Raw genomic sequence first — 17,741 nt, forward strand, 5'->3', positions numbered from 1 at the left:
GTCCATCACAATGTTGACCCCTCCCACATCCAAAAGGTCTTGTTCTGGGCATTTGAGACTTATACCACATTTTTTACCAAAAAATTCATCTAACGATAGATGTATCTACAGTTTGGACCTCCAGACAGACGATTTGCCCAAAAAATTATTCTAGATGTATTTTTGAGAATGGACATTTTACCACTGCTGACTTTGGTCATCTAGCATCATATGTCCGAATTGGACTTAGACGTTTCTTTAGATTATGCCCCTCTATGTGTTTAATGTGAGCCCTGGCATGCTTTGCCCTTGTATATACCACCTTGCATTTATACACTGTGGGCCAGATTCTATAAATGGCTCCAAAGCGGGCCTACATTATATGTGCCACTCGGCACAGTTGTCAGTGAACTGCTAGGTACCGTTTATAGAATCCCACCTAGTGGAGCCTAGCTGTGTTTTGGCACTACTAGGGGCTCCTTTTACTAAGCTGCGTTAGGGCATTAACGCGCGGAGTAGCACGCACTACAATGCCGCGCGTGCTAGCATTTAGCTGGCGTTAATTCTAGCCACATAGCATGGGGTTAGTGCGCGCTAATCTGCTATGTATGCTAAAAACGCTAACATACTCTAGTAAAAGGAGCCCTAGGTGTCCTAGAGGTAGGTGCCTGTATATAAGGTCCTAATTTACTGGTGCGTTTCTCGGATGATCAGTGATGCCTAAGTCAACCACATCTGTTTGAACTCTTAATTGGTGATTAAACAAATTTTAAAAAGGAGTTGTGCATGGATCCGAAAGTTAGACATTTCTAGGAGGCTGTGATTAGGGTGCCTAATGACACCTAATCTACGTGTCCTTTATAGAATCTGGCACTATGTGAATTACATGTGCAGTTATAGAATAGCATTTAGGTATCACACTGTTGGTTTCTGAGATAACTATACACCTATGTGTGTAAATGTAATGCTAGTATTCTATACATTTACATGTATAGAAGGGGCATGTAAATATGGGCATAATGGCTATAGAATTGCTCTTTATGTGTATTGTAGTTTCTGCTCTCAATTTCAAAAGGAGTTGGGAAGTTGATGAGATTTCCAGTGTTTTTTGGTAGTTTTTTTAAAATTGGGTTTTGTAATTTTGGTACCTGGTAAGGAGTCTTGAAATTGAAAATCAGTATCACACAAGGTGCAACTTTTCAAAGTGGTTCTGGCTGGTGCCATTTGTTGTATGGCAAAAATTCAGAATGACACTGGTCTTGAGAAACCTGCCCCATTAAGACCCTGTAGCTATGGTGCTGATAAAGGTCAGTGGTGAACTAATTTGGAGATTTTTTTTTTCACCAGTTGAGGTACTAAGACAGATTGCATTTATTTTTCATTGTGTTAATTTTTGAAAATGAAACCAAATAAAATGTATAATTATATTAAGAAACTAGTCTTTAAGCCCGTTACATTAACGGGTGTTAGAATAGATGTGTGTCTTTGTCTTTCTTTTTTTTTTCTCTCCTTGGCTGCTTTCTGTCTGTCTGTCTTTCTTTCTGTCTATCTTTCTTCCCCCTGTCCAGCAGCAGCCCTTCTCCCTTCCTTTTACCTCCCCCCATGTCCAGCAGCACCCCTTCACTACTCCCCCTGTCCAGCAGCAGCCCTTCTCCCTTCATTTTATCTTCCTCCTGCCCAGCAGCACCTGTTCCCTGCTCCCCCTGTCCAGCAGTAGGCCTCCCTTCCTGTTACCTCCCTCCCTGTCCAGCAGCACCTCTTACCTGCTCCCCTTGTCTAGCAGTAGGCCTCCCTTCCTGTTTCCTCCCCCCCCCCCGCCCAGCAGCACCTCTTCCCTGCTCCCCCTGTACTGCAGCACCCCTTACCTGATTCCCCTGTCCAGCATCTGGCTGTTTTGAATAGGAGGGCAGACAGAAGAGCAGCAGAGGGCCTTACAGTACTTCCTAGCTATTGATAGGTCTGTCGCTGCCTGGAAAAACTGAAGATCAGGGTGGCCCATGCTTAGAGGTTGCTCGGGTGCGTGGGAAGCTGTTTTGCCCGCTAGTGTGTGTAAGGAGTGGCCGGGATCGTGTGCAATGTCCGTTCTTTCGCCGACCGTTTAGTTCTGTGCCAGAGGTATTTTTAAGTTTTTAAAGCTGCCGCGGCGGCTCGTTTCATGAACCCCGCCTGCGTCGGAAGACTTCTCTGACTCAGATGGGGCTTGTGAGAGGAGCCGCCACCGTGGCTTAGAACTTAAAAATAACATTGCTCAGAACATCCTTGGGGTTCCGCGAATGTGATGCCGTTTTTTTCTCCCAAGGTAATAGAACCCTAAGCGCACTCCTGCTGCCACGGACATACGGATCACGGAACACGCAGGTAGGAGTGCGCATGCGCGCTTAGGGTTTTATTATAGTAGATAAACTCGATCTCATACCCCATCCAACCCACACTAAAACTTCTGGGAGTACTAATTGACAGAGGCTGTACCATGAACCACAAATCAACAAAGTAATAAAAGCATCATTCGTGGCCATGAGAAATCTAAGACAAATCCGAAAATTCTTCGACAGGAAACAATTCCTACTTTTGGTACAATCTCTTATCCTTGGACTAATAGACTACTGCAACATACTATACCTCCCATGCCCAGCGACCATGATAAAGCAATTACAAACAATACAAAATATAGCTCTAAGACTCATCTACTCATTGAAAAAATATGACCACATCGAAGAAGCATACCATGACTCACACTGGCTCCCAATACAAGCAAGAGTACACTTCAAATTCTACTGCCTACTATTCAAGGCTATTAATGGAGAAAGCCCAACCTACTGGAACCACCGACTAACTCAATCCTCCTCAACCAGGCACAGAAGAACCCACTCACTATTCACACACCCACCATCCAAAAATGTCAAATGAAAAAAACTATATGACAACCTAATGGCCACCAAATCAGCTAAACTGGACAGACAAATCTCCATTCTGCTGTCCTCGACCACAGACTACAAAACCTTCAAGAAAGAAACTAAAACCCTACTCTTCAAAAAATACATAAAACATATTTAACATGACCAGTTCCTACCCAAACCCCACCAACCCACTATATACCCTTAACATATTCTAATTATGCTTCTAATTACCCAACATTTATCACCTTAAGATCTCAACAACTCTTTTGTAATTCGTATGTAACTCTTACGACATCTCTTATGCTATGTCACAATTCTTGTAACTCTTATGCTATGTCACAATTCTTGTAATTTATGACATCTCTTATGCTATGTCATAATTCTTGTAACCTCCTGAAAACTCGTATGTAATCCATCTTGAACTACAAGGTATTGGTGGAATAGAAATCACCAATGTATATTTCATTTTTTTTTCACTTTGGGCTCCTTTTACTAAGCTGCATTAGGGCTTTAACACGCAGAATAGCGTGCGCACGACAATGCTGCGCACGCTAGATGCTAGCATTGAGCTGGCATTAGTTCTAGCTGCATAGCGCAGGGTTAGCGCGGTAAAAATGCTAGCACACCTTAGTAAAAGGAGCCATTTGTTTTGAAAATGAAATGAACCAAATAGGAAATGATTTTGAAAATTCAGTTTTCAATGCAAATGAAAGCACACTCTTGAGACAATGCCAGCCATATCGGATTTGTGCACCATTGTATAAAAGTTTTGAAGATGCTTGATTTAGAAATATCACTTAAAATGCATTGTAATTTTTTCTGCATGTTGCAATGCTATAGGTAGAGCAAACTGAGAAATAATGCTTGTTAAATTTATTCCTATATGAACTTTAAAATTACTGCCCAATGTTCTTGAAGCACAGGAAGCAACCTTAGCTCAGTCACCAAAATGTCCATGAAACGCACATACTTAGAAACCCTTAGAGAACAAAAAAAAATTAAATCACTGACAGTCACTTTTAGAACCGCAAAAATCTGAATATTGTTTACTCAGAATTACAGTTTTTAGACCACAAATTGGAAATCTTTATAAAGAGGATAATAAGTAAACATATTGCACAAATCAAATTATGAGCATGACCAGTGGAGAAAAAGTCCTAGGACCAAACCTACAGTTTGCAGTTAACATGCAATTATTTCTAAGATTTATGAACCAGAAAATCTTTAAGCAGTTTAGAACAGAAGGGTTGCTTACCCCAGAAACTTGGCCAGAAATTAAGTCACATGCAGCACGGTAATTACCTCGTAGGAGAGCAAAATCATAGAAAGTTTGGATAGCATTTTCAAAGCATTTATTACTAACGAACCCCCCACCCCTTTTACAAAATCGTGATAGCGGTTTTTAGCGCAGGTCAGCACGCTGCTCCTGATGCTTATAAGAACTCTATGAGTGTTGGAAGCAGTGCAGAGCATTCAGTGTGTTGGCCTGTGCTGAAAACCTCTATTGCAGCTTTATAAAAAGGTAGGGGGGGGGGGGGAAATGAGTAAATAATCAAAATATGTAAGTTCTCTCAATAAAATCAATGTCTGATTTAGAATAGAAGATATCTCCATCCATGTATCTACAAGGACTCAGAAGAACACCAGATTCATCTGGTGTGATATAACATTAGCTGAGCTGATGTCACCGGCTGGTAATATTTATTGAATGATGGTGTGGGTAAAATGGGAGGGGGGACAGATAGTGAGGGGAATATATGAGGTGTTATCAAGGGTCTGTAGAATAAGGATTGACAATTTTATAAGAGGAGGTAAGAAAGGGTTAATAGATAGAGCTTGTAAGAAAGAAAAATGATTAGGGAGGTTGCTAAGGTGATGGGGTGGAGCAGTCACGTGATTGGTTGGATGTTGTGGCACTCTGGAGTGAATTCTGTGAAGAAAGGGGAACAGTAGAGTAGTCTCTTTAGGAAAAGATTATTCTCTTCAGAGTATATTAATTCTTACTAAAAATATTCTTCTTCATTGTGATTTTAATGTTAGGAAGTTTGGTTTATTTTGAGTAAGATAATTTTTTGCCTTGTTAACCTTCTCTGTTTTAGTCAGAGCAGGATATTTTGTCTGTCAGGTGCTGGATTTGTTGCCTGATTAAGCAGAGACTGCAATGGAGAGGGGCAGTTTGGGCTCTTCTGTGGAGGTTTCACAGCCTGGCAGCACAACAGTCCCCTGTGTGGAGTTGCAGTTAGCGCTGTCTGCACGACAGTGAGCAGAGTGGGTTGGCTGTGAGGGAGATGGGATGTGAAAAGTGTTTGCTCGCTAATGTACGGTGTGTGAGAGAGGGACTTACCTGTTGGGGTTATTTCGTGTGACACAGAGAGGTCTTTCTGTTGAGGTGTAATTTTGCCAGGTTGTTTCTTAGTAGGCAAGTTTAGGGGAACTGGCAGGTGGTTGGTCTTTAGTTCACGAGGGTAGTGCCTGGCTGGTCTGTGTGCCACATGGTAGGGCACTTCTAGATAGGTTTGAGGCTTTGACTCTAAATTCTGGTGTTAGAGGGAGGGAGTTGGGAGGTGCCGATGCTGCATTCAGGTGTTTGTTTTTACAGCTAGGCAGAGTTGTGGATTTGTGGCCTTCACAGATTTGGTGTTCCAATGTCTGGGAGCTTAGGAGCACTGGCAGCTGCCATTGCAATAGTTATGTGCTCAGCGGCTGTATGACTGTATGGCATCAGCATTCACAGTATTGTGATTTAAAATTTTGTTTGGAGTGTCAATAGGGGCCATCTTCCTAATTTTCCTTTTGTGCTGTGGCCTTTCTGCGTCTCTTGGATCTTCCTGTGTCTGCCATTCTTTCTGTGGTGATTCAGCATGGTGTCAGCTGTCCTGATTTGTTAGCTCAGCTGGAGATGACCTGTTCTTGGTGTTTCAGGTACGTTCATATTATGTACTTGTGGTGTTTTTCTGGGTGTGTGGTGTGTGTGTGTTAGGGGGAAATAGATTTCTTGGTGTCTGTCTCTGTGGAAAGGGAGAGGGTTCATTGTAGTAAAGTTGAGGGTTTGGTTTATTTGTGCTGGAGAAATTAAAGGGTAAAGGTTTTTATGGTGTTAGTGGGGAATCATCTAGGTAAGTGGTGAGCAAACTTAAACAAAGTTATTGTAAGGGTAACAACCTATTGTGTATGTCATGTATAGAGTATATATACTGAGTGGAGTGCAGTGAAAAGGGTTGATGTGAATCGCTTGTTCACTCTTTCCAAAAATACTAGGACTAGGGGGTGTGCAATGAATCTATTAAGTAGTAGATTTATAACAAACCAGATAAATATGTCTTCACACAACATGTGATTAATCTATGGAATTCATTGCTGGAGAATGAGGTGAAATCAGTTAGCTTAGCGGGGTTTAAAAAAGGTTTGGGTACTTTCCTAACCGAGAAGGCCTTATTGAGATGGCTTGGGGAAATCCTCTGCTTATTCCTATGATAGACAGCATAATTTCTGTTTTATTACTAGGGCATAGAATTTGGATTATAGGATCTCACTAGGTTCTTGGGTTCTGGGTTGGCCACTGTTGGAAACAGAATACTGTTCTTGATGGACTTTTGGTCTGTCCCAGTATCACAATTCTTCTGTTCTTCTGTTCTTATAAGGTGCAAGGCATCAGAAGCACTATTGGATAGAGTTAAGGGGGGGGAGGGGGTTGGTCGAGTAGTCTGGAAAGTAAAGATAGAGATGGAAGGATAAATCGCTGCCACGATAATGATGGGGGACAAGACATTTTTGGATTTATTAGGGATAGGAAGACATGCAAAAGTGGCATTGTGGAACCCAAGGGTACAAGAGGCCAATAAGTAGCAGGTAAAGAGATAGATGACTTCTTCACTAATATTTTCTGTTCTGGGTTCACAGCTGAAGTGTTTGGGGGGGAGGGTGTACAAACACCTCATGTGACTGGGGCAGGAGGTGTAAAAAACCCTGATTGATTTTCAGTGGCTTGGGTTTGTGAGGGTTCTTAAGAACTATGGGTGGATACCACGAGGGGAATGGCTGGTACATCCAAGGGTACTGCAAGAATTTGGGGGTAGTTCTGTTGACTCTGCTGACTACCTTCTCACTGCTTCTGTAGAGTAGGGAGTGGGTAATGCATGAATAGAGCAGGAAGAATATGGTTTCCCTCCACAACAAATGGAGAAAAGGCAGCACTAGGGATATACAGACCGGTAAATCTGACTTATTGGTGAGTATCTCAATAGAAACACTTTTACAACAGAGCTTGGGGATTCACTAGAGACAGATTTGGATCGACAAATCTGCTTACTTTCTTTGGGTGATCTTGGCATTAGATAAGGGGAGTGTAGTGAATATGGTGTATTTTGATTTTAGTCATTTTACCATTTTCATAGGCATATCGTATTCAGTGTTCTCGGTATGGAGGGCTCCACTGGTGGTCTGGGGCAGGAACTAGTTGGTCAGTAAGGTGTCAGTGGGTTGTGGTCCCAGGAGATGGTTATGCCAAGGGAGGATCTTATCGGTAGTGTGTTTGAAGGTTTGTTATTGGGCTTGTTCTTTTCACAATTATGTAAGTGGGATTGTTGTAGGAGGCCAAAGCAGTAATGGACCAGACAGTCCTGATGGTGTGCCTAACGAGGATGGGCTTAAGTTGTAGAATGGCTTCATATTGTGCAGCTCAGATTTCATGTTTAGAAATGCCAGGTCATGCATTTGCATTGCTAAACCACAAGGGAATGGTGCGATTAAAGAGTGAAGACCTTGGTGTACGAATGAGGAGTGCGGGTTTAGTGTGATTGTATGTGATGAGCTTCAGGAGGCAACCAGGTTGTAACAGTGCTAGCAAAAGCTAGACAGATGTTTGGATGCATGGGAATCAGTATGGCCAGCAGGACAATGGAAGTTTGCTGCCCCTCTACAAATTTTGGTGAGACCTCCTTGTGAATTTTGTGTACATTTAAGTTCAGTTCAAAGGAAGGCTACTACAAGGGTTGATGGTCTATGTCCTATAGGCATATGGGAACTGAGTTCATGATCTCCATCTGTATACTTTGAGGAGGAGCATGAGAAGGGAGATAATAGTGATGTTTAAATACCTATGTGGCCTAACTATACATGAGATGACTCCCCTTTTATTTGACAGCAAATCCAAAGTAAGAGGGCAGGGGATGCAGTGCAGCAGTGCTGGGCTCTGCAGTACGGTATGGCGCTACATTGTTACAGAAGGTGAGGTAGATGCATGAAATAGTTTTGGAATTCCAGTAGGTGTAGGAGTAGTAGATGGGGCTAAGGGGAGTATACATTGTAAATCTGGGTCTAAGGGGAGTTCAAATTGTAATTCTGGATCTAGGAGGGGTGCACACTGTGATTCTGGGACTAAGAGAAGTACACATTGTAATTCTGGGTCCAGCGACAGAATACACACTGCAAACTGTATTATAGGAAGTCAAGCTGCTCAAGAGGGAATACCCCCACAGAGTACACACAATTCTGAGTCTGGGTTAGGCATAAACTGTAGTTATCCCAGGACAAGCAGGCAGCATATTCTTGACTGATGGGTGACGGCACCGACGGAGCCCCGGTACGGACAATTTTAGAGTGATTGTACTCTAAGAACTTTAGAAAGTTCTAGCTAGGCCGCCCCGCGCGTGCGCGAGTGCCTTCCCGCCCGACAGAGGCGCGCGGTCCCCAGTTTTCTTAATTCCGCGGAGCTAAGAAGACGCGTGTTTCCAACGGCTGTTGGAAGTTTTTTTCTATTTCACTTGCCTTCCCGCTCGCGCGTAATTTTCTCTTCATATTTTATTTCTTTCCTTCTTTTTTACCTTTTGTGTAAAAAAAAAAAAAAAAATTCTTATTTTTCCTTTTTTTTGTCGAATCTGACCCGGCGGGGCCTGTTGGCACCATCGAAGCCTCGGGCTTCGATTTTGCTACAGCAGTATTTCCCTTCATGCCCCCGTTACCGGGTTTCAAAAAGTGTCAGCGGTGTGCACGCCCTATCTCCCTTTCCGAACCACACAAGTGGTGCCTCCAGTGTCTGGGTCCGGACCATAGGGCTGAAACCTGCACCCGCTGTAGTTCTTTACAAAAAAGAACTTTAAAAAATAGACAAATTCAGCAGCGGATCCTTTTCGGTACCGCTATGGAAGTTGCACCGGTATCGACGTCGACGACTTCCTCCAAATCGACTCCGACTGCCTCGGCACCGCCAGATCCATCGTCGGTGTCGACTCCTGTAGGTAAGCCGGCTAAGAAGCCTTCCCCTACTGTTCTAGGCCAGCCAGTCGAGCATGCAGTGAGCCAAGTCCTGCAGACTGAGCGCCGGCCCCGTAAACGCTCCGCTCCCATTGAAGTCTCGGCCTCTTCATCGGCATCGACTTCACCCGAGCGTCGAGCGGCACCGAAGGTACCGAGCAAGAAAAAACCGGTACCGGTGCCATCGGGACCAAAGTTGGATGAGCGCATTGCCTCTATCCTCCAGGTCCAGCTTCAGCAGCAACTCCAACAGTTGCTCCCGGCTCTCTTGTCTCCGAACCTTCCAGTGTCGGTACCGACTGAGCCTTCGGTGCCGTCTGTCGAACAGCCTCTGTTATTGGCATCGACTGTTTCGGCACCACAAAAATCTTTGTCCATGCCTGTTCTGTCAGCAGAACCAAAACGGCGTGCTACTCCTACGGGGTCGGAACCGGTACTGTTCTCTGAACCCCGTACCGTACTACATTCCCCTGGTACCGTCTCCACTCGGTCTGGTAAATCGGTACGCAAGACTAAACATACTGATACATCGACTCCACTTTCCCAGGGCCGTTTACAATCGGTACGGGACCCTGACTTGTGGGACGATTCGGATGATCCCCTCGGTACCGAGGAGGATTACACATCTGATGAGGAGGAACCATCGGTGCAGGATACTACTGCTAAGCCAGAGCACTCCTCCTTCACAAAATTTTTAAAGGAGATGTCAGACACCCTGTCTATTCCTTTAGAGTCTGACTCTAAAAAATCCAAGGCATTTTTGGATGCCTTGGATTTTGACCAACCTCCTAAAGAGTTTTTAAAGTTACCCCTCCATGACATCTTGAGGGAAACTTTTTATAAGAATCTTGAAACTCCTTTGACAATCCCAGGAGCCCCAAGAAAACTAGAATCTCTATATAAAGTGATTCCAATCCCTGGATTTGACAAACCCAAATTCCCCATGAATCCCTGTTGGTAGAGTCAACCCTAAAGAAGACTGCAGGAGCCAGTATGTATGCCTCTGTCCCTCCTGGTAGGGAAGGAAAGGCCATGGACAAATTTGGAAAGCGTCTTTACCAAAATGCCATGCTGGCCAACCGTTCAAGTAATTACGCTTTCCACTTCTCGTTTTACCTGAAGCACCTCATTCAACAGGTGACCTCTTTTCAAAAGTATATTCCGGACCGTAAACTTCCTGCTTTTCAGCAATGTACCTCTAGTGTTCTGCAACTCAGGAAGTTTATGGTCCGTTCTATTTATGATACTTTTGAACTGACATCTCGTGCTACTGCTATCTCTGTAGCAATGAGAAGGTTGGCATGGCTGCGGGCCTCAGAATTGGACGTAAACCATCAGGACCGGCTGGCCAATGCGCCTTGCCTAGGGGATGAGCTGTTTGGGGAGTCCATGGATACCACCACACAAAAGCTCTCCGCCCATGAAACTAGGTGGGACACCTTGTTGAAAAACAAGAAGAAACCTCCTCCTCCTCGTCCATTCAGGCAACAATCTTCATATCAAAGGAGGTTTTCTGCTCCGCCGGCCCAGCCTCATCCTCCTCAACCTCGCAGACAGCGTCAGCAGCAGCAACAGGCTCGTCAACAACAGCAGCCTACTGTCAAACCGGCTACTCAACCTAAGTCGACACAGCCCTTTTGACTCCTTTCTCCAGAACATTGCCAGTCTTCCTCCCTCATGTCCTCTACCTCAGCCCATAGGAGGTCGACTACAAGTTTTTCTATCTCGCTGGGAAGCAATCACCTCCGACCAGTGGGTACTTGCTATTATCGCCCACGGCTACTCTCTAAACTTTCAGACTCCTCCACCATTAAGTCTGCCAAAAGAGTCTGCTTCCAACAAGGCTCAGTCCCTCCTCCTCGCTCAGGAGGTTCAATCCCTCCTTCTTCTCAATGCCATCGAACCAGTTCCTCTGGACCAGCAAGGCCTGGGATTTTACTCCCGGTACTTTCTTGTACCCAAAAAGACCGGAGATCTCAGACCAATATTAGATCTCAGGGATCTCAACAAATGTCTGGTCAAGGAGAAGTTCAAGATGTTATCTCTTGCCACCCTATACCCTCTTCTCTCTCAGGAAGACTGGCTATGTTCCCTCGATCTCAAGGAGGCGTATACCCACGTTCCAATTCATCTGATGTCCAGACAATATCTTCGCTTTCTTGTCAACCAACATCATTACCAATACAAGGTGCTACCCTTCGGCCTAGCCTCCTCGCCCAGGGTATTCACCAAATGTCTGATTGTGGTCGCAGCTTATCTCCGCTCCCACAACTTTCAAGTCTTCCCTTACCTGGACGACTGGCTCATCAAGGCTCCTTCTCCTCAGTCCGTTCACAAAGCCACGGATCAGACCATTTACTTCCTTCGACTGTTGGGGTTCGAAATCAATCTACCCAAGTCGCACCTCATTCCAACTCAGCGACTTCAATTCATTGGAGCCATTCTGGATACTGTTCAGATGAGGGCTTTTCTTCCTCCAAACCGCCTTCACACCATCCTTCATCTCTGTCAGCAGGTGTTCCAGCAACCTTCCATCTCTGCGAATCACATGATGGTGCTCTTGGGACACATGGCCTCCACAGTACATGTCACTCCCTTCGCACGTCTCCACCTGCGTACTCCTCAATGGACCCTAGTGACTCAGTGGTCACAAGCGACGGATCCTTGTTCACAACACATATCTGTGACCTCGTCTCTTCGACAGTCGCTTCTTTGGTGGTTGAAATCATCAAATCTATACAGAGGTCTACTGTTCCATCTACCTCCTCATCAACTGGTCATCACCACGGATTCCTCCCCCTATGCATGGGGAGCTCACTTGAACGAGTTCCAAACTCAGGGATTTTGGACCACACAGGAAAAGAAACACCACATCAATTTCCTGGAACTCAGAGCGATGTTTTACGCCCTCAAAGCTTTCCAACATCTCCTGTTTCCTCAGGTTCTTCTCATTTGCACAGACAACCAAGTTGCAATGTACTACATCAACAAACAGGGAGGGACGGGATCCCATCCCTTATGTCAGGAAGCTCTAAGGATTTGGACCTGGGCGACTGCTCGTCACTTATTCCTGAAGGCAGTCTACATCCAAGGGGAACAGAATTGCTTAGCAGACAATCTCAGCAGAATTCTTCAACCTCATGAATGGACTCTCGACCCCTCGACTCTCCAGTCCATTTTCTCCCAATGGGGCACACCTCAAGTGGATCTTTTTGCAGCTCCCCACAACCATCAACTGCCCCTGTTTTGCTCCAGACTTTACTCTCCTCACCGTCTGGAACCCGATGCATTTCTCCTGGATTGGACCAATCTCTTCCTTTATGCATTCCCTCCTCTTCCGCTCATGCTGCGCACCTTATTCAAGCTCAAGAGGGAACAAGCCACCATGATTCTCATCGCTCCACGGTGGCCCAGACAGCATTGGTTTTCCCTTCTACTTCAACTCAGTTCCAGGGAACCCATACCTCTTCCTCTGTTTCCTTCACTGCTTACACAGCATCAGCAAACACTGCTTCATCCCAACTTACAGTCTCTGCACCTGACAGCTTGGTATCTCTCGGGCTGACTTCGGCTCACGCTCTCCTTTCTCAGCCTGTCCGTTCTATTATTGATGCCTCCAGGAAACCGTCTACTCTTCAATGTTACCAACAAAAGTGGTCTCGGTTTTCTTCCTGGTGCCTGTTACATCACCATAATCCCATGTCTACAGCAGTGGGACTGGTTTTGGACTATCTGTTGTCCTTATCTGACTCTGGTCTTAAATCCTCTTCGATAAGGGTCCACCTTAGTGCTATTGCAGCTTTTCATGAGCCGATTCATGGAAAACCCCTCTCAGCTCATCCCTTAGTTTCAAGGTTCATGAAGGGCCTTTTCAATGTGAAGCCACCTCTTAAGGCTCCTCCTGTTGTATGGGATCTTAATGTGGTTCTTTCTGCGTTAATGAAGCCTCCTTTCGAGCCTTTGGCCACAACGCATTTTAAATTTCTAACTTGGAAAGTGGTCTTTCTTATAGCTCTCACTTCTGCCAGGAGGGTCAGTGAGCTCCATGCACTGGTGGCTGATCCACCTTTCACTGTTTTTCACCATGATAAGGTCGTTCTCCGTAAACATCCAAAATTCCTTCCTAAGGTTGTGTCTGAGTTTCATCTTAACCAATCCATCGTTCTACCTGTTTTTTTCCCAAAGCCTCATTCTAATCCAGGTGAACAGGCTTTGCATACCTTGGATTGTAAACGTGCTCTGGCTTACTATCTTGATCGCACCAAACCTCACAGATCATCTCCTCAACTGTTTTTGTCCTTTGATCCTAACAAGTTGGGTCATCCTGTATCTAAACGCACCCTGTCCAATTGGCTTGCCGCTTGCGTTTCCTTCTGTTATGCTCAGTCGGGCCTGACGCTGGAAGGTTCTGTCACAGGCCACAAGATTAGAGCTATGGCAGCGTCTGTAGCTTTCCTCCGTTCCACTCCTATTGAGGAAATCTGCAAGGCTGCTACTTGGTCCTCAGTTCATACTTTTACATCTCACTATTGTCTGGATGCATTCTCCAGACGGGATGGACACTTCGGCCAATCTGTTTTACAAAATTTGTTTTCCTAATGGCCAACCTTCCCTCCATCCCTCTTTTTGTTAGCTTGGAGGTCACCCATCAGTCAAGAATATGCTGCCTGCTTGTCCTGGGATAAAGCACAGTTACTTACCGTAACAGGTGTTATCCAGGGACAGCAGGCAGATATTCTTGCGTCCCACCCACCTCCCCGGGTTGGCTTCTTAGCTGGCTTATCCTAACTGGGGACCGCGCGCCTCTGTCGGGCGGGAAGGCACTCGCGCACGCGCGGTGCGGCCTAGCTAGAACTTTCTAAAGTTCTTAGAGTGCAATCACTCTAAAATTGTCCGTACCGGGGCTCCGTCGGTGCCGTCACCCATCAGTCAAGAATATCTGCCTGCTGTCCCTGGATAACACCTGTTACGGTAAGTAACTGTGCTTTCTGGGTATGGGGAGTCCGGGAAAGGTGCACGTTGCAGCTCTGGGTCTAGGAAGAGTACGAGACATGCAAATAATGCTAATGGTGGCCTAGTTGCTATAGCAGGAATGTCCCCACTGAGACATAACAAACATACAACATGGAGGGCTATGTACGTCAACGCCCACAGTCTGGGAAACAAGATCCTGGAACTGGAAACAGAAATGATAAATGCCGACTTGGATGTGGTGGCGATATCTGAGACCTGGCTCACAGACTCCCACGGGTGGGACATGGTCATACCGGGTTACAACTTGCTTCGCCGGGACAGGGAGGGCAAAATGGGAGGAGGTGTAGCATTATATACTAAAGATGACATTAAAGTCACCAGAATCACAAATGAACGGTACACTGGGGAATCCCTTTGGGTAAATTTGGCCAGAGGGAAGGACAAATGCCTGTATCTTGGCGTAGTATACAGACCCCCAAGACAACAGGATGACCAAGATATGGAATTAATCGGAGATATAGAGAATATCACCTTGCGTGGGGACACAGTATTGTTAGGTGACTTCAACATGCCTGATGTGGATTGGGTCACGCTTTCCTCTGCTTCATGCAGCAGCAGGAGGCTATTAAATTCCTTGAAGGGAGCAAGACTAAGGCAACTAGTGTTGGAACCAACAAGGGATCAGGCAATCCTAGACCTGATACTTACCAATGGAGAAAGTGTCACAGAGGTCTCGGTGGGCGACACATTGGCCTCCAGCGACCACAACATGGTATGGTTCAATCTCAGAAAAGGTTTCACTAAATCTACCACACTGACCAAGGTCCTTAAATTCAAGGACACAAACTTCAAAGAAATGGGAGACTTCGTTCACCAGGTGCTACAAAGCCAAACAGAAACCGATAACGTGGAAGAAATGTGGTCAACTATGAAAGCCACCATACAGGAAGCAACAAACCGCTATGTTAAATCGGTAAGTAAACGGAGTAGGAACAATAAGCCACAATGGTTCTCTACGGAGATCTCGGACCTCATCAAGGAGAAGAAAAAAGCATTCATCTCTTACAAACAATCAGGGAAACAGGACTCCAGGGAAATCTATCTGACCAAGTCAAAAACAGTTAAAACAGCAGTTAGGGAGGCCAAATTCCGAATGGAGGAGTCTTTAGCAAGGAACATAAAGAGAGGAGATAAATCCTTTTTCAGGTATATCAGTAACAGGAACAAGAACTCAGGTGGGATAGTACGCCTCAGGAAACCAGGGGGAGACTATGCAGAAACGGACTCGGAGAAAGCCCAACTGTTAAATGAATACTTCAGCTCAGTCTTCACCCGCGAGGCGCCGGGACTTGGTCCTCAGCTGCAGACAAGGGTTGACTCAGCTGATCCATTTAGTAATTTCGAGTTTACGCCCAACAGTGTCTACTGCGAGCTGTCAAAGCTCAAGATTAACAAGGCAATGGGGCCTGACAACCTACACCCCAGGGTGCTCAGGGAGTTGTGTGATGTCTTGGCGGAACCGCTATCCGCACTCTTCAATCTCTCCCTTAGTACAGGTGACGTCCCGTTGGACTGGAAAATGGCTAACGTCATTCCACTCCATAAGAAAAGCTCCAAGATGGAAACAGCAAACTACAGACCGGTGAGTCTCACATCAATAGTGAGCAAACTAATGGAAACTCTAATCAAATGCCAATTGGATACGATCATGAACGAGGAGAATCTACATGATCCCCGTCAACATGGATTTACTAAGGGGAGATCCTGCCAATCCAACCTGATCGGCTTCTTTGACTGGGTGACGAGAAAGCTGGATGTTGGGGAGTCCCTGGACATCGTATACCTGGACTTCAGCAAAGCATTCGATAGCGTACCACACCGCAGGTTGCTGAGCAAAATGAGTTCTATAGGATTGGGTGACACGCTGACGAAATGGATTGGGAACTGGCTTGAGGGTAGGCTTCAGAGGGTAATGGTGAATGGCACCCCCTCCGAAACGACGGAGGTGATCAGTGGAGTGCCACAGGGCTCCGTCCTGGGCCCGATCCTGTTCAACATCTACATAAGAGACTTGGCAGAAGGTCTCCGAGGTAAAATAACATTATTCGCTGATGACGCCAAACTAAGCAATGTAGTGGCCAAGAGTACAACAGACAAAAACTCAATGCCCGACAACATGATGCACGACCTACTACTACTGGAGCGCTGGTCTAGGTCCTGGCAACTCAGCTTCAATGCCAAAAAATGCAAAGTCATGCACCTAGGCAGCCATAATCCATGCAAGACTTACACCCTAAATGGCGAGATCCTAACAAGAACTGAAGCAGAGCGTGACCTAGGGGTGATCGTCAGTGAGGACATGAAGGCTGCCAATCAAGTGGAGCAAGCTTCCTCCAAAGCAAGGCAAATCATAGGTTGCATACGCAGGAGTTTCGTCAGCCGTAAGCCTGAAGTCATTATGCCATTGTATAGATCCATGGTGAAACCACACCTGGAGTACTGTGTGCAATTTTGGAGGCCGCATTACCGAAAAGATGTGCTGAGACTAGAGTCGGTGCAGAGAATGGCAACCCGGATGATCGCGGGTCTCAAGGATCTCCCTTACGAGGAAAGGCTGGATAAGTTACAGCTCTACTCACTCGAGGAACGCAGAGAGAGGGGAGACATGATCGAGACGTTCAAGTATCTCACGGGTCGCATCAAAGTGGAAGAATATATCTTCCTTCTCATGGGTCCCACGGCAACCAGGGGGCACCCGTGGAAAATCAGGGGAGGGAAACTGCACAGTGACACCAGGAAATTCTTTTTCACTGAGAGAATGGTTGATCGCTGGAATAATCTTCCACTTCAGGTCACTGAGGCCAGCAGCGTGCCTGATTTTAAGGCCAAATGGGATAGATACGTGGGATCTATTCACTGAGTTAGATGGGGAAGGGTCATTGCGGTGGGCAGACTGGATGGGCCGTGGCCCTTATCTGCCGTCTATTTCTATGTTTCTATGAAATAGTTTCTGAATTCAGGACGGCTTTGGATAGGCACATGGACTCTCTGGGAGAGAGGAGTTAATTGTTACTGTGGAGGGGTATACTGGCTGGGCATTTTGCTCTTTATCTGTCCTTATGTTTTTTCTAAGTGGCTTTGTTTGTGTCCTCAGACTGGAGGAACTGCAAGGCGCTGGATAGGTGCTGATAGCCAAACTGCTTTGTTTGACTCATTTTCTGCAATTTTGGGTGCCAGAGGTGCATTGCTCCTTTCTCATATGGAGCAGCCGCATGTTCTATTAGTACTGTATTGTTTATTTGTAGGATGATTTTAGAAGATGGTTCACTTGACATTTGCTGGTGTGGGGATTTTATGGAAGTTATGAAATTGGTTGTGGGTGCGTGTGATCTGGTGTCCATGTGAAGGGTTTACTTGTTTGTTTGTTTTTTGTATGAGGGTTTAGTGACATTTGTTTGCAGTATTGCCTGATGTGTGCACTTCATGATTTGTAGTAGTGCTCTGGCGATTAGCCTTTTTCCAGCACTGGGCAGATTATCGAGTGGGTAAACTGGCACCTTCTCGACCTGCTATTGTGTTCATGGGGTAGCTGTCTGGAGATGTTGGGTTGACTGCAGGTTAAATGCAATTGCCTATTCC

The sequence above is a fragment of the Geotrypetes seraphini genome, chromosome 10 (genome assembly GCF_902459505.1).
Source record: "Geotrypetes seraphini chromosome 10, aGeoSer1.1, whole genome shotgun sequence".
Lineage (NCBI taxonomy): Eukaryota > Metazoa > Chordata > Amphibia > Gymnophiona > Dermophiidae > Geotrypetes > Geotrypetes seraphini.